General features: G+C 37.5%; 2 protein-coding genes across 6 annotated transcripts in view; one reads left to right on the forward strand and one right to left on the reverse strand.

Moving 5' to 3' along the window:
- The window catches only part of ORMDL1 (ORMDL sphingolipid biosynthesis regulator 1), a 44,974-nt gene extending 18,604 nt beyond the window's left edge, over positions 1-26,370 (reverse strand). Inside the window, exon 1 of one of the 3 annotated variants that reach the window (XM_053698609.1) lies at positions 26,138-26,370. The gene's annotated coding sequence lies outside the window, so the exon portion shown is untranslated. Of the gene's footprint in view, positions 1-9,921; positions 9,943-26,137 lie in introns of those variants that run through there. The other 2 variants (XM_053698608.1, XM_053698610.1) reach the window with 2 other exon arrangements.
- A 67-nt stretch (positions 26,371-26,437) lies between these two features.
- PMS1 (PMS1 homolog 1, mismatch repair system component) overlaps positions 26,438-27,159 on the forward strand; it is a 508,329-nt gene continuing 507,607 nt past the window's right edge. Inside the window, exon 1 of one of the 3 annotated variants that reach the window (XM_053698612.1) lies at positions 26,438-26,576. The gene's annotated coding sequence lies outside the window, so the exon portion shown is untranslated. Of the gene's footprint in view, positions 26,600-27,159 lie in introns of all 3 variants that reach the window. The other 2 variants (XM_053698613.1, XM_053698614.1) reach the window with 2 other exon arrangements.

Consider the following 27,159-nt stretch of genomic DNA (forward strand, 5'->3'; position numbering starts at 1 on the left):
CTGTCCCTTTAACTATCGTAAGATTAGTAGCATAACAGCCCAACTGCTATGAATGCAAAGAGGTGCAGTGGTATGTTTTTAGTGTGAGCGATGTACCGGATCATTGTTTAAATTGAGTGAAGACTGTCCCTTTAAGGTAATAACTATTTTTCTTTAGTTAAATAAAATTATTTAAAATGATTATTATTCTACTTCCAATAAAATACATGTGAAAAGTTGAGCAAATATGAATAACTATTTAGGCATTTCTTATGGTATATAACTAAATCAGTAATTTTCTGATATAACTGGAAAAATCATCTGAAAATGTATCATTCTAAAAATTTAATTTCTATGTAGCAAACCATGATTTAAATGGAGGCTTACTGACTAGTGATTCAAATCAAATCCACCCTGGAAATATCAGAGGGTCCAAATACATTACCATACTCTTCTATAAAGGACAGGAAAGGCTTAAATCTGCAGTTTAACTGAAATTTCAGCAGAAAGATATATTAAATGTTAGGTTCAAAAAAGGATTTCATGCTCATGGTTTAAGTAACAAGAAACCTACAAAAGAAATAAATATGCATCTAGAAAAGTTTATTTGCAAATACATTTTATTTGGGCCTAAGATGTCTGCTGATATGGAGAAAAAAAAAGACAAAGCTACGCTATAGAATTCCTGCCCTAGATAATAGGCAAGTTGGACAGCAGCACTGAAGTTCTCAAACTGGATACATCTCAAATTGTAGACAGTTATATTATGTTCCTGTGGGAATTTGAATAAAGTGAGAACATAAACCAAGTCATTTCCAAGATTATACAAAACTTTAGTGATGACTGAAGTGATGCATAGGTTACTGCATGTATATGCATACTGTATATCAGCAATAAAGCATTGCACTGCAGATGCCAATATTAGCGAATGGTTAATACAATTTGCACAGTGTTGCTATTTCAGAAAAGTTTAGCAATTAGCCTACCAAAAAGCATTTTGCATAGTTTTAGCCGATATCTTTGCTTTGCTCATTTCTTTCATGTAATTAGCAAGAGTCCATGAGCTAGTGACGTATGGGATATACATTCCTACCAGGAGGGGCAAAGTTTCCCAAACCTCAAAATGCCTATAAATACACCCCTCACCACACCCACAATTCAGTTTTACAAACTTTGCCTCCTATGGAGGTGGTGAAGTAAGTTTGTGCTAGATTCTACGTTGATATGCGCTCCGCAGCAAGTTGGAGCCCGGTTTTCCTCTCAGCGTGCAGTGAATGTCAGAGGGATGTGAGGAGAGTATTGCCTATTTGAATGCAGTGATCTCCTTCTACGGGGTCTATTTCATAGGTTCTCTGTTATCGGTCGTAGAGATTCATCTCTTACCTCCCTTTTCAGATCGACGATATACTCTTATTTATATACCATTACCTCTGCTGATTTTCGTTTCAGTACTGGTTTGGCTTTCTACAAACATGTAGATGAGTGTCCTGGGGTAAGTAAATCTTATTTTCTGTGACACTCTAAGCTATGGTTGGGCACTTTATTTATAAAGTTCTAAATATATGTATTCAAACATTTATTTGCCTTGACTCAGAATGTTCAACATTCCTTATTTTCAGACAGTCAGTTTCATATTTGGGATTATGCGTTTGAATCAATCATTTTTTCTTACCTTAAAAATTTGACTTTTTTTCCCTGTGGGCTGTTAGGCTCGCGGGGGCTGAAAATGCTTCATTTTATTGCGTCATTCTTGGCGCGGACTTTTTTGGCGCAAAAAATCTTTTCTGTTTCCGGCGTCATACGTGTCGCCGGAAGTTGCGTCATTTTTTGACGTCCTTTTGCGCCAAAAATGTCGGCGTTCCAGATGTGGCGTCATTTTTGGCGGCAAAAAGCATTTAGGCGCCAAACAATGTGGGCGTATTATTTGGCGCCAAAAAATATGGGCGTCGCTTTTGTCTCCACATTATTTCAGTCTCATTTTTTCTTTGCTTCTGGTTACTAGAAGCTTGTTTATTGGCATTTTTTCCCATTCCTGAAACTGTCATTTAAGGAATTTGATCAATTTTGCTTTATATGTTGTTTTTTCTCTTACATATTGCAAGATGTCTCACGTTGCATCTGAGTCAGAAGATACTTCAGGAAAATCGCTGTCTAGTGCTGGAACTACCAAAGCTAAGTGTATCTGCTGTAAACTTTTGGTAGCTATTCCTCCAGCTGTTGTTTGTATTAATTGTCATGACAAACTTGTTAAAGCAGATAATATTTCCTTTAGTAATGTACCATTGCCTGTTGCAGTTCCCTCAACATCTAAGGTGCAGAATGTTCCTGATAACATAAGAGATTTTGTTTCTGAATCCATCAAGAAGGCTATGTCTGTTATTTCTCCTTCTAGTAAACATAAAAAATCTTTTAAAACTTCTCTCCCTACAGATGAATTTTTAAATGAACATCATCATTCTGATTCTGATGACTCTTCTGGTTCAGAGGATTCTGTCTCAGAGATTGATGCTGATAAATCTTCATATTTATTTAAAATGGAATTTATTCGTTCTTTACTTAAAGAAGTACTAATTGCTTTAGAAATAGAGGATTCTGGTCCTCTTGATACTAATTCTAAACGTTTAGATAAGGTGTTTAAATCTCCTGTGGTTATTCCAGAAGTTTTTCCTGTTCCTAATGCTATTTCTGAAGTAATTTCCAGAGAATGGGATAAATTGGGTAATTAATTTACTCCTTCTAAACGTTTTAAGCAATTATATCCTGTGCCGTCTGACAGATTAGAATTTTGGGACAAAATCCCTAAAGTTGATTATTCCTACGTCAGATGGTACTTCGTTTAAAGATCCTTTAGATAGGAAAATTGAATCCTTTCTAAGAAAAGCTTATCTGTGTTCAGGTAATCTTCTTAGACCTGCTATATCTTTGGCTGATGTTGCTGCAGCTTCAACTTTTTGGTTGGAGACTTTAGCACAACAAGTAACAGATCATGATTCTCATAATATTATTATTCTTCTTCAGCATGCTAATAATTTTATCTGTGATGCCATTTTTGATATTATCAGAGTTGATGTCAGGTTTATGTCTCTAGCTATTTTAGCTAGAAGAGCTTTATGGCTTAAAACTTGGAATGCTGATATGGCTTCTAAATCAACTCTACTTTCCATTTCTTTCCAGGGTAACAAATTATTTGGTTCTCAGTTGGATTCCATTATCTCAACTGTTACTGGTGGGAAAGGAACTTTTTTACCACAGGATAAAAAATCTAAGGGTAAAAACAGGGCTAATAATCGTTTTCGTTCCTTTCGTTTCAACAAAGAACAAAAGCTTGATCCTTCATCCTCAGGAGCAGTTTCAGTTTGGAAACCATCTCCAGTCTGGAATAAATCCAAGCCTTCTAGAAAGGCAAAAGCTGCTTCTAAGTCCACATGAAGGTGCGGCCCTCATTCCAGCTCAGCTGGTAGGGGGCAGGTTACGTTTTTTCAAAGAAATTTGGATCAATTCTGTTCACAATCTTTGGATTCAGAACATTGTTTCAGAAGGTTACAGAATTGGTTTCAAGATGAGACCTCCTGCAAAGAGATTTTTTCTTTCCCGTGTCCCAGTAAATCCAGTGAAAGCTCAAGCATTTCTGAATTGTGTTTCAGATCTAGAGTTGGCTGGAGTAATTATGCCAGTTCCAGTTCTGGAACAGGGGATGGGGTTTTATTCAAATCTCTTCATTGTACCAAAGAAGGAGAACTCCTTCAGACCAGTTCTGGATCTAAAAATATTGAATCGTTATGTCAGGATACCAACGTTCAAAATGGTAACTGTAAGGACTATCTTGCCTTTTGTTCAGCAAGGGCATTATATGTCCACAATAGATTTACAGGATGCTTATCTGCATATTCCGATTCATCCAGATCATTATCAGTTCCTGAGATTCTCTTTTCTGGACAAGCATTACCAGTTTGTGGCTCTGCCGTTTGGCCTAGCTACAGCTCCAAGAATTTTTACAAAGGTTCTCGGTGCCCTTCTGTCTGTAATCAGAGAACAGGGTATTGTGGTATTTCCTTATTTGGACGATATCTTGGTACTTGCTCAGTCTTTACATTTAGCAGAATCTCATACGAATCGACTTGTGTTGTTTCTTCAAGATCATGGTTGGAGGATCAATTTACCAAAAAGTTCATTGATTCCTCAGACAAGGGTAACTTTTCTGGGTTTCCAGATAGATTCAGTGTCCATGACTCTGTCTTTAACAGACAAGAGACGTCTAAAATTGATTTCAGCTTGTCGAAACCTTCAGTCACAATCATTCCCTTCGGTAGCCTTATGCATGGAAATTCTAGGTCTTATGACTGCTGCATCGGACGCGATCCCCTTTGCTCGTTTTCACATGCGACCTCTTCAGCTCTGTATGCTGAATCAATGGTGCAGGGATTACACAAAGATATCTCAATTAATATCTTTAAAACCGATTGTACGACACTCTCTAACGTGGTGGACAGATCACCATCGTTTAATTCAGGGGGCTTCTTTTGTGCTTCCGACCTGGACTGTAATTTCAACAGATGCAAGTCTCACAGGTTGGGGAGCTGTGTGGGGATCTCTGACGGCACAAGGAGTTTGGGAATCTCAGGAGGTGAGATTACCGATCAATATTTTGGAACTCCGTGCAATTTTCAGAGCTCTTCAGTCTTGGCCTCTTCTGAAGAGAGAATCGTTCATTTGTTTTCAGACAGACAATGTCACAACTGTGGCATACATCAATCATCAAGGAGGGACTCACAGTCCTCTGGCTATGAAAGAAGTATCTCGAATTCTGGTTTGGGCGGAATCCAGCTCCTGTCTAATCTCTGCGGTTCATATCCCAGGTATAGACAATTGGGAAGCGGATTATCTCAGTCGCCAAAAGTTGCATCCGGGCGAATGGTCTCTTCACCCAGAGGTATTTCTTCAGATTGTTCAAATATGGGAGCTTCCAGAAATAGATCTGATGGCGTCTCATCTAAACAAGAAACTTCCCAGGTATCTGTCCAGATCCCGGGATCCTCAGGCGGAAGCAGTGGATGCATTATCACTTCCTTGGAAGTATCATCCTGCTTATATCTTTCTGCCTCTAGTTCTTCTTCCAAGAGTAATCTCCAAGATTCTGAAGGAATGCTCGTTTGTTCTGCTGGTAGCTCCGGCATGGCCTCACAGGTTTTGGTATGCGGATCTTGTCCGGATGGCCTCTTGCCATCCGTGGACTCTTCCGCTACGACCAGACCTTCTGTCGCAAGGTCCTTTTTTCCATCAGGATCTCAAATCCTTAAATTTAATGGTATGGAGATTGAACGCTTGATTCTTAGTCAAAGAGGTTTCTCTGACTCTGTGATTAATACTATGTTACAGGCTCGTAAATCTGTATCCAGAGAGATATATTATAGAGTCTGGAAGACTTATATTTCTTGGTGTCTTTCTCATCATTTTTCTTGGCATTCTTTTAGAATTCCAAGAATTTTACAGTTTCTTCAGGATGGTTTAGTTAAAGGTTTGTCCGCAAGTTCCTTGAAAGGACAAATCTCTGCTCTTTCTGATCTTTTTCACAGAAAGATTGCTAATCTTCCTGATATTCATTGTTTTGTACAAGCTTTGGTTCGTATAAAACCTGTCATTAAGTCAATTTCTCCTCCTTGGAGTTTGAATTTGGTTCTAGGGGCTCTTCAAGCTCCTCCGTTTGAACCTATGCATTCATTGGACATTAAATTACTTTCTTGGAAAGTTTTGTTCCTTTTGGCCATCTCTTCTGCCAGAAGAGTTTCTGAATTATCTGCTCTTTCTTGTGAGTCTCCTTTTCTGATTTTTCATCAGGATAAGGCAGTGTTGCGAACTTCTTTTGAATTTTTACCTAAAGTTGTGAATTCCAACAACATTAGTAGAGAGATTGTGGTTCCTTCATTATGTCCTAAGAATTCTAAGGAGAGATCGTTACATTCTTTGGATGTTGTTAGAGCTTTGAAATATTATGTTGAAGCTACTAAGTCTTTCCGAAAGACTTCTAGTTTATTTGTTATCTTTTCCGGTTCTAGAAAAGGCCAGAAAGCTTCTGCCATTTCTTTGGCATCTTGGTTGAAATCTTTAATTCATCTTGCCTATGTTGAGTCGGGTAAAACTCCGCCTCAAAGGATTACAGCTCATTTTACTAGGTCAGTTTCTACTTCCTGGGCGTTTAGGAATGAAGCTTCGATTGATCAGATTTGCAAAGCAGCAACTTGGTCCTCTTTGCATACTTTTACTAAATTCTACCATTTTGATGTATTTTCTTCTTCTGAAGCAGTTTTTGGTAGAAAAGTACTTCAGGCAGCGGTTTCAGTTTGAATCTTCTGCTTATGTTTTTCATTAAACTTTATTTTGGGTGTGGATTATTTTCAGCAGGAATTGGCTGTCTTTATTTTATCCCTCCCTCTCTAGTGACTCTTGCGTGGAAAGATCCACATCTTGGGTAATCATTATCCCATACGTCACTAGCTCATGGACTCTTGCTAATTACATGAAAGAAAACATAATTTATGTAAGAACTTACCTGATAAATTCATTTCTTTCATATTAGCAAGAGTCCATGAGGCCCACCCTTTTTTTGTGGTGGTTATGATTTTTGTATAAAGCACAATTATTCCAATTCCTTATTTTATATGCTTTCGCACTTTTTTATCACCCCACTTCTTGGCTATTCGTTAAACTGAATTGTGGGTGTGGTGAGGGGTGTATTTATAGGCATTTTGAGGTTTGGGAAACTTTGCCCCTCCTGGTAGGAATGTATATCCCATACGTCACTAGCTCATGGACTCTTGCTAATATGAAAGAAATGAATTTATCAGGTAAGTTCTTACATAAATTATGTTTTTGCTCAAAATGAAAATGAGCCTCTGGAATGATCTAAGCCTGAGCTCAACAAATAACAGATTCCAGGTTACCATAGAAATTAGGAACTTTGACCTGAAACGTAATAAATTACAGCTAGGGAATGCCTGCTTGTTGCAAGTGAGAGGGTAGCACAGGAGGCTTAGTATAAAAAGGCAGAAGTAATGTTGCTGGCCCAGGACATATTTTTTCCTTACTCCGGCTCTGGCATAAACCATTTGTTCAGTCTAAATGTACCAGCCCCTTGGTTTCCCCTTCCCAGCTTCTGGCGTGTTCCTTCCCAGTGCTTTCATCTCTTGAGGCGAGTGGGCATCAGGTATACAGGTGATGCTATCTGGATTGTGCAGGATGTGTTTCAGTGTATCCTTTAGCCAATGCACTATATAACAAGTAGGTTAATGACCATTCTGAGACAATACGTACAGAAAGAATAGCGCTCAACCAGGAATGAACACAGAGGAGAACTTTCCTTAAAAGGGACAGTCAAGTCCAAAAAAAACTTTCATGATTTAAATAGGGCACGTAATTTTAAACAACTTTCCAATTTACTTTTATCACCAATTTTGCTTTGTTCTCTTGGTATTTTTAGTTGAAAGCTAAACCTAGGATTTAGGTTTAGGTTCACATGATAATTTCTTAGACCTCGAAGGCCACCTCCAATCTGAAAGCATTTTGACTGTTTACCACTAGAGGGCGTTAGTTCATGTGTTTCATATAGATAACATTGAGCTTGTGCACGTGATGTTACCTAGGAGTGAGCACTGATACTGGTATACGTCAGGAAAGTTCTCTGTGAAAAGCACAATTGGGCTAAAAGAGACTGTTCCTAGGTTGTAACTCGACATAGAACAAGATACTGAGCAGCTGTTGGTTCCTAGTAGAGCGCTTTTCTTTCTGTATGCATTCAGGGACAATAGCATTCAAGGGATCATTGGCAGTTAATGATTTTTTTCTGTGTGTCAGTAGCAGTCAAGGGATTTAAGAGAATTCTGTGGCTAAGGGATTAATAACAATTGCCTGTGTGCACTATATATTATATGCTATTGAAAAAGTGGTGGAATAAATTGTGCATCCCGGGGCTTAAGATAGATAGAAAATCATAATCTGTATCGATAAATCCTAACTCCCAACTGGTCTTAATTACTTTTTTGTTTGACATTGCTAGTGACTACCATTTTGATTTACAGTTGTTAAAAAAAAAAAAACACATCCAGATTAGATCACGTTAGGGAACATGAAAATGCATTGGAAAATTACAGTACTTGCTAAGTGACAATTATTAGATGCCTTTCACAATACATATAGAAACCAATAGAATGTGCACATAAAATAATGACTTCTGAGCCATCCTAATTACTTTAGAAAGTAGATATTGATTGCATTACATTTTAATTCAGGGCCTGAGAAATCCATTACATGACACCAACATTTGTGAGTCCTGATTGGCTGTAACCATAGTGCCAAGGCCAAATTTTAAAAGGGTGTACCCTGTAGCCACTGTTCCCTCTAAGGTGTGCGCATATGCAACTTAAAAGCCAGTACAAATATTCAGGAGCCCTAATATGTTTAGGAGACAGACAGTGGTATTTGTATATAGATATATGGAGAATAACCTAAAAGTTAGGAGCCAGGGGTAAAATGCTAAGAGCAAGTGGCTTTATGGCTCCTGGGTTTGTCAAGCCTTGGGATGTAGACAAAAGGGTTAAACAAGAATTTATATCATATTTATCCTCTTTTTTTTAGAGCTTTATGTTGTTGGAATACATATTCATTTTACATCTGATCATTTTTTTTTACATTTATCTGTTTAACCTTTTAACGGTTGGCTCCTAAAAAAAAGTTTGTGTCTGCAACACAATTTGAAATTAATTGTATTGTGGACATTTTAGTGTTAAAACCTCTTCACAAATATTATTATTATTAAGATTTTATGATTTGTGTATCCTTTTGTAAAAACCATATCTGAGTGCAAGATACAGAAAATAATCACTGCATGTATGTATGACAGTCTATACAGTAGGGTTGCACGATTAATCGCGGATGCGCTTTGAAACCACGATTAATCGCCACGGTTTAAAAAACGCGAAAGTACGCAATTTAAAAAAAAAAAAAATCTTCAGATCGCCTTGAAAACGGAGGCGGAGAGGGAGGATGATAGGCGGACCAGTGTGCGGCCGTGGGCTGACCTGAGAATGCCTGTGAAACGGCCATTTTGGAAGAGATGGAGTCATCTGGGAGTGGTGTGGGGGTGGTCAAGCAGTGGGACAGCTCAAAGTTGTGAGCAATAAAGTGAGTATTGTACAAATACTTTATAGTGCCTTACTGACTTTTTTTTTAACTTCTTTTGTGGTTTGTATTTTTATGTTCCAAGAGTGTATTGGACATTAAGAAACATGTACATTAAGATTCTGTAGTGTACAGTTACATAAACGTTTCTACTATGTAACTACAGCACAGGTAGCACTAGCTAATAATTTTTTTTTATTTTTTTTTTTATTTTTTTTTGTAAAACCAAGCTTTATTGGAGACAAGTTGAGTTATACATAACATATTAAATCATAAACAGGCATAAAGGCATTAATTATTATTTTTTTTTAACTATTTGTGGTTTGTATTTTTATGCTCCAAAAGTGTATTGGACATTAAGAAACATGTACAGTAAGATTCTGTAGTGTTAAATAAACGTTTTATTGAAAAATTAAGGTGTTATAGTAATTTTTAATAAAATCGTGATTTCCCACCCCCCCCACCCATATCGCCCAGCCCTACTATACAGTATTTTAAAATGCACAACACAGCAGTTGTGTTTGTAGTTTTTTTGCTGCCCTGTAAAATCTTAAATTCCCAAAATCCACAACCAACAATTCTAGCTTATATTTATTACAAGAGACCATGGCCAATTGGACATACACTAAATTGTGATAAAATTGCTTAATAAAAAATATAATAAACACAGGATTGGGAAGGCACCGAACAGAAGCGCAACAAACATTGCAAACATATCCAGCAGTCTTACAGTAGTTATTTAGAATCCATGAAATAAAATAAGCTACATACACACAAGGCCGGCAGCGATACAGTCTCTGCTCCAGATCTAGTAAACAAGGGGAGGAGCTCACCGTCTAGATGGTGACTAAAGCTAAAAATAAGCAGAGATAGTATTGTTACAAAGGTCAAATGGCAGAATCAAGCAAATACCACAATGTAACTGTACTCATTCTGTATAAAGTCAAATATATCATTGTTAAAAAGCACTTGAGCATAAGATACTGTTATTCATCAAATGCCTTTATCATTATAGCTAGTAAAATAAATGTGTGAATGTAGGTAAAACCATTTTAACCCGGGGTGGAATTATTGTTTAAAAACAAATAAACTCACTTTATCTCTCCTAATTTGTTAAAATTGATCAAATAGTAACTTTAAATAAAATCTTCATGAAGAAGCATGATACAGTGACTTAAAAATCAATATACCCCTTAAACACCTTGATATTTTTATATGTTTAGTTATGCATAATAAAGAAACAACTTTGCAATACATTTTCATTAAAGTGAATGTAAAGTTTAGCAATCAGGAACACCGCTACGCATAGACTTTGTCACACTAAACTTAGTCACTAAGTTGTTTTTTTTATGTTATATAGCATCCAATTTATTTACTGTATCTTTACAAACTCCTCCCAAGAGATACTTCCTGTTTTTCCCCATGTCTGACGTATAGACCGGTCCCACCCGCTCTATACGTAGCTCTGAAGCGCGCTCCCGCAAAACAATTGGTATTGCGGAGACTAAACGTGTGACGTTTGTGGAAAGGAGCTGAACGCCCCCAGGGGGGGAAACAATGATTAGTGGATTGCAGAATCGTCATCTGTCAATCAAGTTAACAACATGGCTGGCGGAGGAACGGCGCTAATCGTTCGAGCATTAAAAAGGTAAAAATTGGAGTACATGAACAAATAGTAAAAATGTGATGAATGAAACGCTGCCTAATTTTGAAAATTCTAGCCTATGACGTAACCAACTTCGGTCAACTTTACATTCACTTTAATTATTATGCCACCTTTTTATGTAATTTAGCTCTGAAAATTGAGCAATTTCTAATTCTCAGAACTTGAAATGCACCCTGCTGACTTCTCAATGCTAACCATGCTACATATCAGTCCCTAATTGGCTTTATCAGATACCAACTGCAAAACAATTCCTTTTTTAATAACTTTATGACAGTGGCTATCCTTGTTGTCTGTGGACTAAAGGCAGAATTGGCTCCTCCAAATAAGGGAAATTGGGGGTGGAGTTTGGCTACTGAATAATAATTGCAGCAAAAAGGACATTTGAAGACTTGGCTGATATTTTATTCTAAAACAAAGCAACAGAAATGTCTTGTAATTAAAGGGTGTTTACGGTCCCTTTAAAAACAATAGTAAATTTTTTTACAATGTAAGTAGCATTGCGTGTCCAATTAGTTTTATTGGATTTTCTGTTGATGTAGAAGCCAAAGATAATTATCGACTATATACTTGCCTGATCACTAAATTCACTTCCTTCCCTGTATACCTTGCAATTTCCCGTCCAGTCTCCAATGATAGGAATATGCAAGATCTGTTCCTATGGAGTACAGCCTGGCTTTATTTAATTAAAGGACCAATCAACACAGCAGATTTGCATAATCAACAAATGCAAGATAACAAGACAATGCAATAACACTTAGTCCGAACTTCAAATGAGTAATAGATTTATTTTTGTGACAATTTTAAAAGTTATGTCTTTTTCCACTCCCCCTGTACCATGTGACAGCCATCAGCCATTCACAAATGCATACACGTACCATGTGACAGCAATCAGCCATTCACAAATGCATACACGCTTATTCTTGTACATGCTCAGTAGGAGCTGGTGACTCAAAATTTTAAATATAAAAAGACTGTGCACATTTTGTTAATGGAAGTAAAATGGAAAGTTGTTTAAAATTGCATGCTCTCTCTCAATAATGAAAGGTTAATTTTGATTGAGTATCCCTTTAAAGCTCACAAGGATTCCAGACTCTACCTTAGCAAAATATGTCCAGTGCGCCATTCACGTGAGGGTATAACTTGAGAACATTTCAATATGGCTACTACAACTTTACTTCTAGGTCCTAAGTTTTTGTAATAGTAAACATATATTTGTATTCAGGCATCCTTGTCTGACTCCTTAAAATATATATACGGCTGCCGGCCCCTATGTATGATGTAAATGCAGACATCCCAACTCTCCCTGAAGTTCAGGGAGTCTCCCTGATGCCAGCAAATGGAATGCAATCTCCCTGAAACTCCCAAGTACCATGATCCAATGTGACCCAAATCCGGAAAAGTGTTTCTTTAAGGAATGCCTTTAAGGGACATTATAGAACCCTCAAAGCATGCATCAGTAACCAAAAATCCCCCACTGATTTTAATAAAATAAAAACACAAATACTACCTTATTTACTGCACGTAATTAAACGTTGTATTCTAAAATATTTAAGCATTCAACAAGTGTACGATCACTGGAAAATAGTTTTTTTGTATGTGGTTGTGCAATAAAGCTACTTTTTTTAATGTGACTTTAGTGGGAAGCTACTTTAATGATAAGTCTCTATCTTCTTTAGGGTTTCAAGGTGTCCAATATATAACTGGGAGAGGGGGGGGGGGGGATTGGCGGCGCAGTAGCGGGTGAAGCCAACTCCCAGAAATGAGTTTTTGCAGGTTGGGATGTCTGTAAATGCATCAACCTCTGTACAATTATAATACTGGAAAACCAAAAAGACCAGTTTAGAGGTAACAAGCCATCTTCCAAAATGCTTTTTTACCCTGTTTATACTATTTATTTATTTTTTAACTTGTACTGGTGGAAATCAGAGAACATTACAGTCTAAAGCAGGGCTCAACATACCAGGTGCCAAGGTGCCACAAAAAAAAAAAAAAAAAAAAAAAGTTGTACCCTTGTAGGTAACAAATTTCAGATTGTTTGTAAAAGGTGTAAAACAAATCTTAATGCATTAGGAATGGCCTTTTCACCAAACTAAGGAACTGTCCTTGTTAAATAAATGCATAAGGCCAAAAACTACTCATTGTTTTGGTGGCATACACATTTCTTGCTGGAATCTCGCAGTTTTGTCATCTGAATCACAATTTTTTTTGCCAATTTATCGTAAATCCATTCATTACTTATTCATTTGCAAAAATGTGTTTAAAGGGACGTGAAACCAAAAAAAAAAATTATTTAAAGGGACAGTCAACACCAGAATTTTTGCTGTTTAAAAAGATAGATAATCCCTTTATTACCCATTCCCCAGTTTTGGAAAAACCAACACTGTTATATTAATACACTTTTTACTTCTGTGACTAACTTGTATCTAAGCATCTTCTGACCTCCCCTAATCACATGACTTTTAGTTATTATCTATTGACTTGCATTTTAGCCAATTAGTGCAGTGTCTGCCACTAGCCACTAGCGTGATCACAATGCTATCTATATGGCCTACAAGAGCTTGCTCTCCCCTGCTGTGAAAAGTAAATAAAATAGAGGCGGCCTTCAAGGGCTTAGAAATTATCATATGCACCTTCCTAGGTTTGCTTTCAACTAGAATACCAAGAGAACAAAGCAAAATTGTTGATAAAAATAAATTGGAAAGTCGTTTAAAATTACATGCCCTATTTGAAAAATTAAAGTTTTTTTTGGACTTGACTGTCCCTTTAATGATTGAGCATGCAATTTCTAATTTTCTTATATTATCAAATATTCTTTGTTCTTTTGGTATCTTTTGTTGACAATCAGGGACATAAGCAAAGGAGCTTGCACGTGTCTGGAGCACTATATGGTACCAGTTTTGCAAGAATGTTATCTATTTGAAAGAGCACTAGATAGCGGCACTATAAGTGCTCCAGGCAACTATCTAGGTATCTCTGCAATAACAAATACCATGGGGAAGAAGCAACATTTGATAATAGAAGTAAATTTAATTTATTTTTTATAAATTGCACGCTCTGCCTGAATCATAAAAGAAAATAGTTGGGTTTCATATATCTTAAAATAATAGGAACAAAAGAAGAAGACAATTCAATATTTCTAAATAGAAAAAGTTCCAAATTTATGAAATGTGATAGGGAGGGGAATGAGCAAGACAACCCTGTGGTGGTGGGGGGGAACGATTATGGTTAAAAAGGACATTGTACTCTAAAATGAGTGTATTTAATAGTTTGCATATATCTCCTAAACCTTTATCTTGTTATTTAAAATAGCTACTTTTGCCTGTTGCATCCCCACCTATACTGGAAATTTTAGTAACATAGAAAAGCTATGTAAATTGGAGACAACACCACTGAATGATCTCTAAGTGGGGGTAAGATGGAAGGGAAATATTTTCCATCTCAAATAGCCGATTGTGCTCTTTAAAAACCCATTACTGGCATTTCAATACATAACATAGATAACGTTAGCAGGTCTGCCTTACTTGCAGACTCAACCCTTTGTTATGGGCATGTCCTGGTAAACAACAGGTAAAGGTTTTAATGAGTGAAAACAACTATTTCAAATACAAAAATTAACATGACCAATTTCCCATACATTTAATACTCATCAGTATGTATAACATGTCACACGGAAAACATTAAAGGGAAACAAATTATATAGTACAGTGTTCCCTAAGGGCATCTGGACATTCTTAAATGGTCAGTAAATCAAAACCTTTTTTAAAATTGAATGCTCTGTCTCAAATCACAAAAGAAATGTTTGGGGTTTCATATCCCTTTAAGTGTATGAAGTTATTCCAAGGAAGAATGTAAGTAGGTTGCAAATAAAACCAAAAATGTATCCCGGCAAGGGAAAAAACATTTGCCTTAAAGTGATAAATCTTTTTGTTAAAAAAATGCCAGGATATACCATTGTTAGAAATAAAAAAGTGACCTTCATTCATCAGTTTTAAAAAAGTACGTAAAAAGTATTTTTATTTTGCAGTTGCCAAAATGTTATACTAAGCGCATCTGGCTGCCCACGGTACACCGCATTTTTTTCAATGAGGTGGCGTTTCCACCTCTAAGCCAATAGTCATGCTAGCCATACGGCACAGAGCCAGCTATTGGGGGGGGGGGAAAGAGAGTTGTGCCGTGGGTTGCTGGAAGCCCCTAGTATAGTACTTTGGCAGCGGCAGCAGCAAAATAAAGTTACTTTGTATGTTTTTTTTTTGTTTTTGTTTTTTAAAAATGATAATGGAAGGTCACTTATTTCTAACAATGGTAAATTCTGGCGTTTTTGAATCACTAGAATTTACCATCACTTTAAATACTAGAGTTAAGGTTCTCACTCTAATGTACAAAAGCAGGGACATCATGCAAATGAAAACAAACCACATGCATAAATAAGATTTTTTTGCAGCAGAGCAACATATTTCTTTCTTTTGTTAAAACCCCCCAAAACAAACAAGAAAAAAAAACTTTAGTGCCCCTATAGAGTGATAGTAAACACGTTGCAATTGCAATATGCTTTTCTGCTTTAATCTTGTGTTAAATCATTCTAGGTGAGTGAGAAAACAAATTTGCATGCAATAAAAACATAATTTTGCTTTTTATAAACTAAAATCTGCCCACCAGTTGCCTTATTTGGATGAGCCACCTGTTACTGGAGTAGACACAGCTCGTTATAGTCTTTTTGGTAGAACATTTTCCATTGTTTTACCTTTTCTAATCTCAGCAGTTGCAGTAAGAAACAAATATGTAGCAGTTAGGCTTGCAAAGCTAGTCGTACACTTCTACCCCTCTGAATTGGATAACTCTTAATTTACATAAATGACAGGAAAGGAGGACACAAATAAGTGTAAAGTTTTATTGTGCACAATTATATATTTTAATATAACAATGCTCACCTTATTAACATAATTATTCTCAAACATTGTGCTCTCTATACTAACCGAAACAAGACCTTTTATTAGGATTGGTGTCATACACCCAGGCTTCATTATTCAATCCATTTAACCTATACGAATATAATTCCAGTTACATACAAATTGCTATAAACACTTGTGCTATTATGTGATACATTCACCCTAACATAGTTGCCAACATTTCAAAAAAAAAAAATTCCAGGGACACTTTGTAGCAGAGAAAGCAAGCGGTTTACTGGAGTATTGACGACCTATTGTTAAACTGCTCCCTCCACTAATTTCTGCAATCAAAACACACCCATTTGATAGTAATAGTATAATTTAGATTTATCCATAATTTATTATACAGATTACAGCATCAAGCTCTTACACCTACCCAGTCTCTGGAACACATTCTGGGCATATGGTTATTTTTACAACACGGCATCAAAATTAGGCAGACAAATAATATGTGAACTCATTCAATAATAATAACAATATTCCATTAGGAATTAATTATATTTGAATAATACAGTATATCTATCAATATAGCGATCTATCATCTATCTGTGTGTGTGTATATATATATATATATATATATATATATATATATATATATATATATATATATATATATACACACATACATACATACACATATACATATATACACACACATACATACACACACACACACATACATACACCAAATGTTGGGCAAAAGAGGTAGCATTTGCATTTCCAGGGACAAAAAAAAATCCAGGGACAAAAAAAAATCCAGGGACATACAACAAAATCCAGGGACTGTCCCTGGAAATCAGGGACTGTTGGCAACTATGCCCTAAGGATGTTGAAGGCCAAGCAGCCAGAAGATAATGTGACAGGGAACAGACACATCAGCATATGCCCTACAAAATAAGCCAGTCACAAGTTCTAGGTGGATACTAACACCTGTTTAAATGCAAAAGCTGCTCTGTGGCATTAAAGGAATGCAGTAATGCTTCTGGGGATAAATCCTCCAATCTACAGCAAAGGTCAGCAGTGGAAAGGGCAGGTAAAGTCCTAATAATGCATTACACAGCATCTGCAGCAGGTATAACCACTTCACCACTGCCATTGCTTTAGTAACTTCTTACCTTCACCATGACCTAAGTGTCTGGTTTATCTTATATGGAGTACAAAAATATTAGCGCTATTCAGTGCTAACACTGCTCAATTTAAATAAATAGCGCTCTTATTCTTGCACTCATATTACTAGTTAACCCCTTAAGGGCCACGACACTTTTCCATTTTCTGACAGTTTGGGGCCAGGGCTATTTTTACATTTTTGCGGTGTTTGTGTTCAGCTGTAATTTTCCTCTTACTCATTTTACTGTACCCACACATATTATATACCGTTTTTCTCGCAATTAAATGGACTTTCTATGTTATAATTTACTATAAAAAAAAATTTTTATAAAAATAAAATGAAAAAAAAAAAAAACAAAAAAAAAAAAACCACCACACTTTTTCTAACTTTGACCCCCAAAATCTGTTACACATCTATAACCACCAAAAAACAACCAAAATAAATAGTTTATAAATTTTGTCCTGAGTTTAGAAATACCCAACGTTTACATGTTCTTTGCTTTTTTTGCAAGTTATAGGGCAATAAATAAAGTAGCACTTTGCCATTTCAAAACCATTTTTTTTCTTCAAAATTAGCGATAGTTACATTGGAACACTGATATCTGTCAGGAATCCCTGAATATCTCTTGACATGTTTATATTTTTTTTTTAGTAGACAACCCAAAGCATTGATCTAGGCCCATTTTGGTATATTTCATGCCACCATTTCAATGTCAAATGCGATCAAATAAAAAAAATTGTTCACTTTTTCACAAACTTTAGGTTTCTCACTGAAATGATTTACAAACAGCTTGTGCAATTGTGGCACAAATGGCTGTAAATGCTTCTCTGGGATCCCCTTTGTTCAGAAGTAGCAGACATATATGGCTTTGGCGTTGCTTTTTGGTAATTAGAAGGCCGCTAAATGCCGCTGCGCACCACACGTGTATTATACCCAGCAGTGAAGGGGTTAATTAGGGAGCTTGTTGGGTTAATTTTTAGCTTTAGTGTATAGATCAGCCTCCCACCTGACACATTCCACCTCCTGATCCCTCCCTGACCCCCCTCAAACATTTCTCCCCCACAATTCTCACCGCCATCTTAAGTACTGGCAGAAAGTCTGCCAGTACTAAAATAAAAAGCATTTTTAATTATTATTTTTTTTTCCAATTGATTCTGCAGTGTTGGATCTCCTCTTAGCCCCCAACCTCCTTGACCCCCCCCCATACAGCTCTCTAAACCTCCCCCCTCTACCTATTACCCGCCATCTTGGGTAATGACAGCTGTCTGCCAGTACCCAGTTTGCCCCCAAAAAATGTGTATTTTTTTTTTTTATTAAAATAAGATATTTTCTGTAGTGTAGCTGCCCCCCCCCCCCTCAATATCCTCCCTCCCTCCCCCTCCCAGATTCCTTGCCCAACATCCCAGATAGCCCCACCATCGCCGTCCAGAATTTTTTTTTACATTGAAAACTTAAGATTTGTTGCGCGCTTCCGCGGACTGATGCGCAAATGTGAGGAACAGGAACCCAGGAAAGGCATCACTGCAACACCTTGAAAGCGGTTGGAAGCAATCACAATTGCTTACACCGCTTGAAACCCCTGAGGACGTACAGGGTCATTAAGGAATTAAAAGTAAAATATTTGACCTCGAGTGAAAGAGTCAAGCGTGTTTACATCTGGAGGTCAGATAGCTGCACTAACTACTTCCCCCTAAGGCTTCCATGGGGCGCGCTACAAAACCCTTTTCTGTCTTTCGCATGCATGCTAAACCAAAGGTGGACTAGGCCAACTGCACTAAAGCAAAGTGTGCATTAAGAAATACTTCTAAAATAATTGTTCTTCACTCAGAAGAAAATTTTATTTAACAAAATAAATTATATATATATATATATATATATATATATATATATATATATATATATATATATATATATATATATATATATATATATATATATACACACACACACACACAATCTCACAAAAGTGGGTACACCCCTTACATTTTTGTAAATATTTTATTATATCTTTTCATGTGACAACACTGAAGAAATGACCCTTCGCTACAATGTCAAGTAGTGAGTGTACAACCTGTATAACAGTGTAAATTTGCTGCCCCCTCAAAATAACAACACACAGCCATTAATGTCTAAATTGTTGGCAACAAAAGTGAGTACACCCCTAAGTGGAAATGTCCAAATTGGGTCCAATTAGCCATTTTTTTTCCCTCCCCGGTGTCATGTGACTCGTTAGTGTTACAAGGTCTCTCAGGTGTGAATGGGGAGCAGGTGTGTTAAATTTTGTGTTAATCACTCTCACACTCTCTCATACTGGTCACTGGAAGTTCAACATGGCATTTCATGGCAAAGAACTCTCTGAGGATCGGAAAAAAAGAATTGTTGCTCTACATAAAGATGGTGTAGGCTATAAGAAGATTGCCAAGACCCTAAAACTGAGCTGCAGCACGGTGGGCAAGACCATACAGTGGTTTCACAGGACAGGTTCCACTCGGAACAGGCCTTGCCATGGTAAACCAAAGAAGTTGAGTGCACATGCTCAGCGTCATATCCAGAGGTTGTCTTTGAGAAATAGACGTATGAGTGCTGCCAGCATTGCTGCAGAGGTTGAAGGGGTGGGGGGTCAGCCTGTCAGTGCTCAGACCATACGCTGCACACTGCATAAAATTGGTCTGCATGGCTGTCGTCCCAGAAGGAAGCCTCTTCTAAAGATGATGCACAGGAAAGCCTGCAAACAGTTTGCTAAATACAAGCAGACTAAGGACATGGATTACTGGAACCATGTCCTGTGGTCTGATGAGACCAAGATAAACTTATTTTGTTCAGATGGTGTCAAACGTGTGTGGTGGCAACCAGGTGAGGAGTACAAAGATAAGTGTGTCTTGCCTACAGTCAAGCATGGTGGTGGGAGTGTCATGGTCTGGGCCTGCATGAGTGCTGCCGGCACTGTGGAGCTACAGTTCATTGAGAGAACCATGCATGCCAACATGTACTGTGACATACTGAAGCAGAGCATGATCCCCTCCCTTCAGAGACTGGGCTGCAGGGCAGTATTCCAACATAAAGACCTCAAACACACCTCCAAGACGACCACTGCCTTGCTAAAGAAGCTGAGGGTAAAGGTAATGGACTGGCCATGCATGTCTCCAGACCTAAACCCTATTGAGCATCTGTGGGGCATCCTCAAACAAAATGTGGGGGAGCGCAAAGTCTCTAACATCCACCAGCTCTGTGATGTCGTCATGGAGGAATGGAAGAGGAATCCAGTGGCAACCTGTGAAGCTCTGGTGAACTCCATGCCCAAGAGGGTTAAGGCAGTGCTGGAGAATAATGGAGGCCACACAAAATATTGACACTTTGGGCCCAATTAGGACATTTCCACTTAGGGGTGTACTCACTTTTGTTGCCAATGGTTTAGACATTAATGGCTGTGTGTTGAAATATTTTGAGGGGACAGCAAATTTACACTGTTATACAGGCTGTACACTCACTATTTTACATTGTAGCAAAGTGCCATTTCTTCAGTATTGTCACAGGAAAATATATAATAAAATATTTACAAAAATGTGAGGGGTGTACTCACTTTTGTGAGATACTAAAATACATATATATCCTATGCATACATTTTTCCTACAAATCTAAACATTTTCAAGTTTTTTTATTTAATAAACACACGGAGAGCGGTACAAGAAGGAATGGCTGCAGGCAACAGTAAAGCATGGTAAAGCTTCCTTGAAAGTTTGGGGCTGCATTTCTGCAAATGGAGTTGGGAATTTGGTCAGAATTAATGGTTTCCTCAATGTTGAGAAGTACAGGCAGATACTTATCCATCATGCAATACCATCAGGGGGGCATTTGATTAGCCCTAAATTTATTCTGCAGCATGACAACGACCCTAAACCTACATCCAAAGACATTAAGAACTATCTTCAGCGTAAAGAAGAACAAGAAGTCCTGGAAGTGATCGTATGGCCCAAACAGAGCCCTTATCTCAACATCATTGAGTCTGTCTGGGAACATATGGAGACAGAAGCAAACGAGGCTGCCTAAATCCACAGAAGAACTGTGGTTAGCTCTCCAAAATGTTTGGAACAACCTAAATGCTGAGCTCCTTAAAAGGGGCAATAAACTTACAAACTAATGTTATATAATTCTGCACATAGTGCAGAATTATATAACATTAGCTTACCGGCAGATGTATACATTAAAGTATTGCAGAAAGTTTTTTATGTAAAAGTTAATTTTACCAGAATGCCACTCCTTGGTCTACTGAGCGGGTCTGGTTTTTACACAGCGCATCGCGGCAACACTGTCTAGTTACAGTGTGCCCGGTCGCACCATTATAATTAATGTATCTCGCTCCCGCTACTAGACTAGAGCGGGAGCGAGCTACATTCATTTTAATGGCGTGACCGGGCACACTGTGACTAGACAGACCCGCTCTGTAGAGCAAGGAGCAGCGCTCTGGTAAAATTAACTTTTACATAAAAAATGTCTGCAATACTTTAATGTATACAGGGCTGTGGGTCCGGTGAGTCATAACCTGCAATAAGCGATACCCGGGGATAAAGTTAAATTAGATGGACTGGGTCCAATGAGTGACGGTGTGTGAACACTCTTGGAAAATCTTAATTCTATCACCAATCCGGTCAGCTGTAACCCCCAAAACTGTGATCATTATGTGATCATGGGCACTTTTTAATATTGTGAGGACTGCATTATATGTTAAGTGGGACCCCATGAAGGAATTTATGCTTTGCATTTTAGAATGGGATGTTTTATAGTAACATTTTAGGGCACCTATTTTTTTTTTTTTTTTTGAAATATCTTTTTATTGTTGTCCAAAAAAAGTAATACACACAATCTTGTCGTTTACAATTTGTGCGGGTGCAGTCACATAAGATAAAGTTTACAACATCCATTACAAATTATACGTTGAACCTTACAGTATACACTTAATGAGACACATTAGTATCAGTTGGGTGTGAACATGACATTTTCCTTTCTCATCCGCACTTTGAGATCTAAAGCAAGTAATATTTTTTAAGCCAGTGTGATTACATTTCTCAGACGTATTTTTATTTTTTCCAATACCTTTATCATAATTAAAACTCAAACTAAATCATGTCTAATCTAACTATAAACATAACATAACTAAACCTATTCCTAAGTTGTTACTGCTGCTTCTGGGGCCTAGCGGTGGAAAAAAAAAAAAAAAAAAAAAAAAAAAAAAAAAAAAAAAAAAAAAAAAAAAAAAAGGGGGAGGGGGTAACGGGAATGAAAGAGGGATGGAGGATGAAGAGTGAGGGGAGTAGGAAGAATCATCTTGCATCAGTGTTTATTGTGATTTAGAATAAGTGTGTCCACTCCCCCCTCAACTCTGCCTCTGTGAAGAGAACTGAGTCTTTAAATGGCGTCAGGATTAGCCTTTGGATCTCTAGTTCAAAGGTAAGTATGAGTCTACGCCATTTACGTAAAAATAGGCCTAGCCTGTTCTGAACATCCATCCTAACATCCATTTGTTCCGTAAATATCTGTGATCTGAGTAGATTCCTAAAGTTCGCAAAAGAAGGGCTTTTCCTTACTGTCCAATTTTTTAAGATACATTTTCTAGCTAACAATATTACTAGACTCAGTACAGCATCATGTTGTCTGTGGCATGGATCCCAGTGTAAGAACAGAATAGTTTCTGGGCGGAGTATGAGGTGTATCTGTAAGGACTGGTGGATCCAATATTGTATTTTACCCCAGTATTGTCTGACTGTTGGACATTCCCACATATAATGTAAGAGAGTAGGTGCTTCTATCGCGCATCTAACGCACTTATTAGGGCGTGTGGTCACCCATTTGGCAAGTATTCTCGGAGTGAGATAGGCCTTATGAAGGAAGCGTATCTGGGATTCCCTGAACATGGCGGACAATGTGGCTGATTTAGTTTTTTCGAGACCTTCTCTCATGTCCTCCCACGTAATGTCATCAATTCCCTCTCGAGCCCATCCCACGAGCATTGAGTCCCTTGTGCTCTGCGCTCGTTGTTGTAGAAGAGTCTGATATATTTCAGACAGGGAGAACTTACCCAATTTATACAATGCTTGTGTAATGCGGAAGGGAGAACCTTCCCAAAATTCCGGTGGGCACCTATTTTTTAGGTATTGACTTTTATAATATTACTATTTATTGTAACATTCTTTGTGACAGGGATGTATTTGAATAATTAAATATTTTTGTTTGTTTGTATTAATTATTATTGATGTTGATACTTTTTGGTACAGTGTGATATATTGTGAGTTAATGGTAATCTGTGGGGTTAAGCCCACCACTACTTTTGTAACTTTTATGGCTTAATAGGGAGTGCTGGATAGGGTTTATTGGGTACACATCCTATGACCCTGCAAAAACTCACAGCTCTGAGTGCTTACCAGCACTCAGTCAACTGCACAGCTTTTAGTGACTCAGGCAGTTAACCCCAGACAAACCTGGGTGCAAAGCACATAGGGAAAATTACAAAACAAGATTATTAACACAATACATAGACAGTCTGGCACTCTTTCAAGCACACGGCTAGATTAAAAGCAAAATGGCAGAGTTAGTTACAGCATTTGACCAAATAGTGAAAGGCCCAGGACCACATAAAGATCTCTTCCTCCCTGGGTACCTAACCTACAGCCGCACAATGCATACCTTCCACCAAACACACTGAGATAGAAACAAGGGTGACACATGCCCTTTGTAATTTCCCTAGACACATACAACACACAGAAAAGGACTGTACTCTCAAACCGGACTGGGTACATATCCTATGACCCTGCAAAACTCAGAATAGCAACTGTAACAGCACTGGCATACACTCAAAAATGGGACACAAGAAATATGCACTTTTATGAGCAAAAAATTAAAAAAACAAAGGCTGTAAATGTGCTCATATTAGTACTTCCTTATGTAAATTACTAACAGTGACTGACGGTTTACAGCAACTGTTGTATTGTATTGTATTGTGGAAAATAACAACATTATCACTAAATACAAGGTTAAAAAAAAATAGTACTTCACTTTACAGTTAAGCATTATTGTTAGGCAAGAGAAGTGAATAGAAAATGCAGTTTTAAGAGAATTTTTAATTTTCTTCCATTATCAAACTGTGAACAGTCTTTTTATATGCAGAAGCTGGCTACTACTGAGCTTGCACAATAGCTCAGTGTATATGTATGAGTCTGAGATTGGCTGATGACTTTCACATGATACAGGGGGCGGGCAAATTTAAGTAAATTTTGCAGTTTGTAAGAAAATTTCTACTGCTCATTTAAAATTCAAAGTAAGAGCTATTGTATAGTCTTTTTATTATGTACTTGTTAATTATGCAATTATACTGTAGTTATTGTTAATGGTGCTTTAATGTAAGCACACTATACTTTTCATTCAATTAAAGATCAGATTAAAATTGTTTGCATTTATCTTTAATATAATAATTAATTGTCAATGGTTCACTGCTTGTTTACTAAAAAAAAGATAATAATAATAATACCAAAGAGATTTATTTTTGTTCTGCCTAATTAAGTACAGTAGATATAAATCTTCCACATTACATATACAACCGTGACAGGAATCTGCTAAATTGTCTCTGGGCAAAAAGGTTTAAAACATACATTTACTCATCAATAGTCATTTAATTTTCAGTTTTGATACATACAATGTGCAATAAACACAGATAAGCCACATTATGGTAAATGATGTATACAGCCCTACAAAAAGTTACAATATCAACAAAATACTCTGACAGTATGGTAAACATATGTGTGCACTGTTTGTATATATTAATGTATATTGTTACAATGAGCCATATACTGCAGTTCAGTACTATAAATAAATTAGTTGTGGATTTAATGTCCTAACAGATATAAACCACAGACGGTTGAAAAATGACTGGATCACTACATTGGAGACATTTTCATTTGTCCACTAGGTCTGAAATCTGACTGCCTAGGTCTGAGAGGATTCCCTGCCCATTGTATGCAGTGCCAACTTATACAGGCAGCTTTGTACAGAAAACATGAAGATCTTACCAAGTACAAAACAAAAAACAAACAATAAGAGGAGATCGTCCTCTGTCCCAATAATAAGACCTATCATAATGTACTCAGGAAGTATGGGTTAAATAGATTATATCACTGAACGCTTTAGGCTGACATTAGGAATGACAGCTGTTCCAAAAAAGTAATGGGGGCGTGAATAACATAGTACTTTTCTCTTAAAATAAGTTAGGTCTCTCCAAAAGTGGAAACGTTAGGATGACACATGTAAAAGCGACACACGGGCGTACAGTATTGTTTTCCTATTTATAGGTATGGGCCCGAAATTACCATCGCAAAATCAAAGCAGAGGATTACGTAAGCAAGATATCAACATGACACAGTCACCGCGGTCTTGAAATCTATAAACAAAATTGCAACACTGACTATTTGCCCAACTGATGGGCACGGATTTGTCCCAAAATGTCAATTTCAGTTTTAAGACTTTAGGTGTCAGAAACTGCAACAAGGCGCAGACCTCTCTGGTGACCAATGGGTTAAATACAGGCTCTTTCCTGATCTTAGCTATTTTGTCATGAAACAAAAATCCAGACAGCTGCTGATGTAATGAACATTTTTTTTTTTTTTTGCATCTAGCGGTCTGTGCACAATGATCTCATCCCATGGGAAAACCCAGAGCTGCTTATACAAAAATCATCCAAAAGATTAGCAGTAGCATAGAATAAAGGTTAAGGAGTCATTTAACTAATCAGCATAGGCTGGACTCCAAATCCCAAACACAGCTCTATACTCTCTATTTATTACTGCACATATCTCTTCCTCTAACACTGGAATTACATTCCATACAAATAAAAGGTATCCACGAAATCATTTGTTGCCATCGCAACAAAATGCCAGACTGAAGAGCCCTTGTTTAACCCTTCCACGACTCTGACAAGACCGAAATGGTTGTTGGTGCAACACCAATAATAAGAAATGAAGCATATTATAGGCTACAGCATCATATTTAAATGCTACTAAATACAGATAAAGAAGTATTCAGAACTATACACGCACACACCAGTTGATCATATTAAGACGCGTCCATCTTTTTGCAGGTTTTTTTTTTTTACGAATTGACAAGCAACCTTGTCATATACATGCAAGATCCGTTGGATCCTAAACAACACTCGGCTTATGGTATTGGCTATCAACAGGAAATCCCTTACAGCTCTTGGCACATTTAAATCTCCCACATACTCACATCAACAGCAATTATTGTTTACTAGGTCTGCGAACGATTTCAATTCAGTACCTTTCCTTTTCCTGAGACCCAGTAATGAAATAATCAACGAAAGTCAGTAATCGATCCAATCAGCCCAGTCTCTTGCTCTGTTGTAATAAACACTGCTGGAATAAAACGCGCTGATACAAAGGTTCTAGAACATTGGACCAGGTCCCATTGGAACGCGGTGTACGGAAGAGTTAGACGCGGATTGATTGACGTTCGATCAGGCCATTGGGTATCTGAGAAGCTTCCCCTCTGACGTACCAAGGGGAGGAGCTTCCGTCTAACTCAGCGCCAGGTTGTGATACATGGCTGGAGGAGTTAGTAACATGGAAACCAAGAAAGTGCATGGGATAAGGAGCTGAAGCAGGTATTTAACCTGATATACAGCAACAGCAGCTACTTGATAAAGAAAGTGAGTGCTCCCTTCTGTGAATAGTATGTTCATCTTATATACACTCATTCAACCTTTTACTGTTATGTAACCATTTATTTTACGTAAATATTTAGTTTACCTACACGAATTATAATAAGCAAATAATCATTTGAATAACAGGTAATCAGCAGCACTATTTAGCTGCTACATGTTGTCAATGTTCCTACTTTTCTAAATTGGTACGAGCCTGAGTGTATTTCAGTTTCACATAGAAGCATCTTGCAATAAACATGTAATAACATGATTGTAGTTTCAGTGGTATACATAAATACACTGCACAGTGGCCCATTCACCTTCATGTAAATACTCGCCTAAGGCTGTGACACACTGCAAGCGATGCGGTGCGAGTCGAAGCAGCTGCTTTACTCCGTGTTGCATCGCTTCTGAAGTTCAAATATTTCTTCTCTGAGCGCTCGGCTACACGTCCTGACGCAGCATAGTGCTCAGAGATGAAAAGGCAGGACACACTGAACACACACAGCTGCATGTACACGCTGCGTGTCGCTCCGCTTGCAGTGTGTCACAGCCTTGAGCGCTTAGCTACGCGACCTGACGCAGCAGA

The sequence above is a fragment of the Bombina bombina genome, chromosome 1, assembly GCF_027579735.1.
Source record: "Bombina bombina isolate aBomBom1 chromosome 1, aBomBom1.pri, whole genome shotgun sequence".
NCBI lineage: Eukaryota > Metazoa > Chordata > Amphibia > Anura > Bombinatoridae > Bombina > Bombina bombina.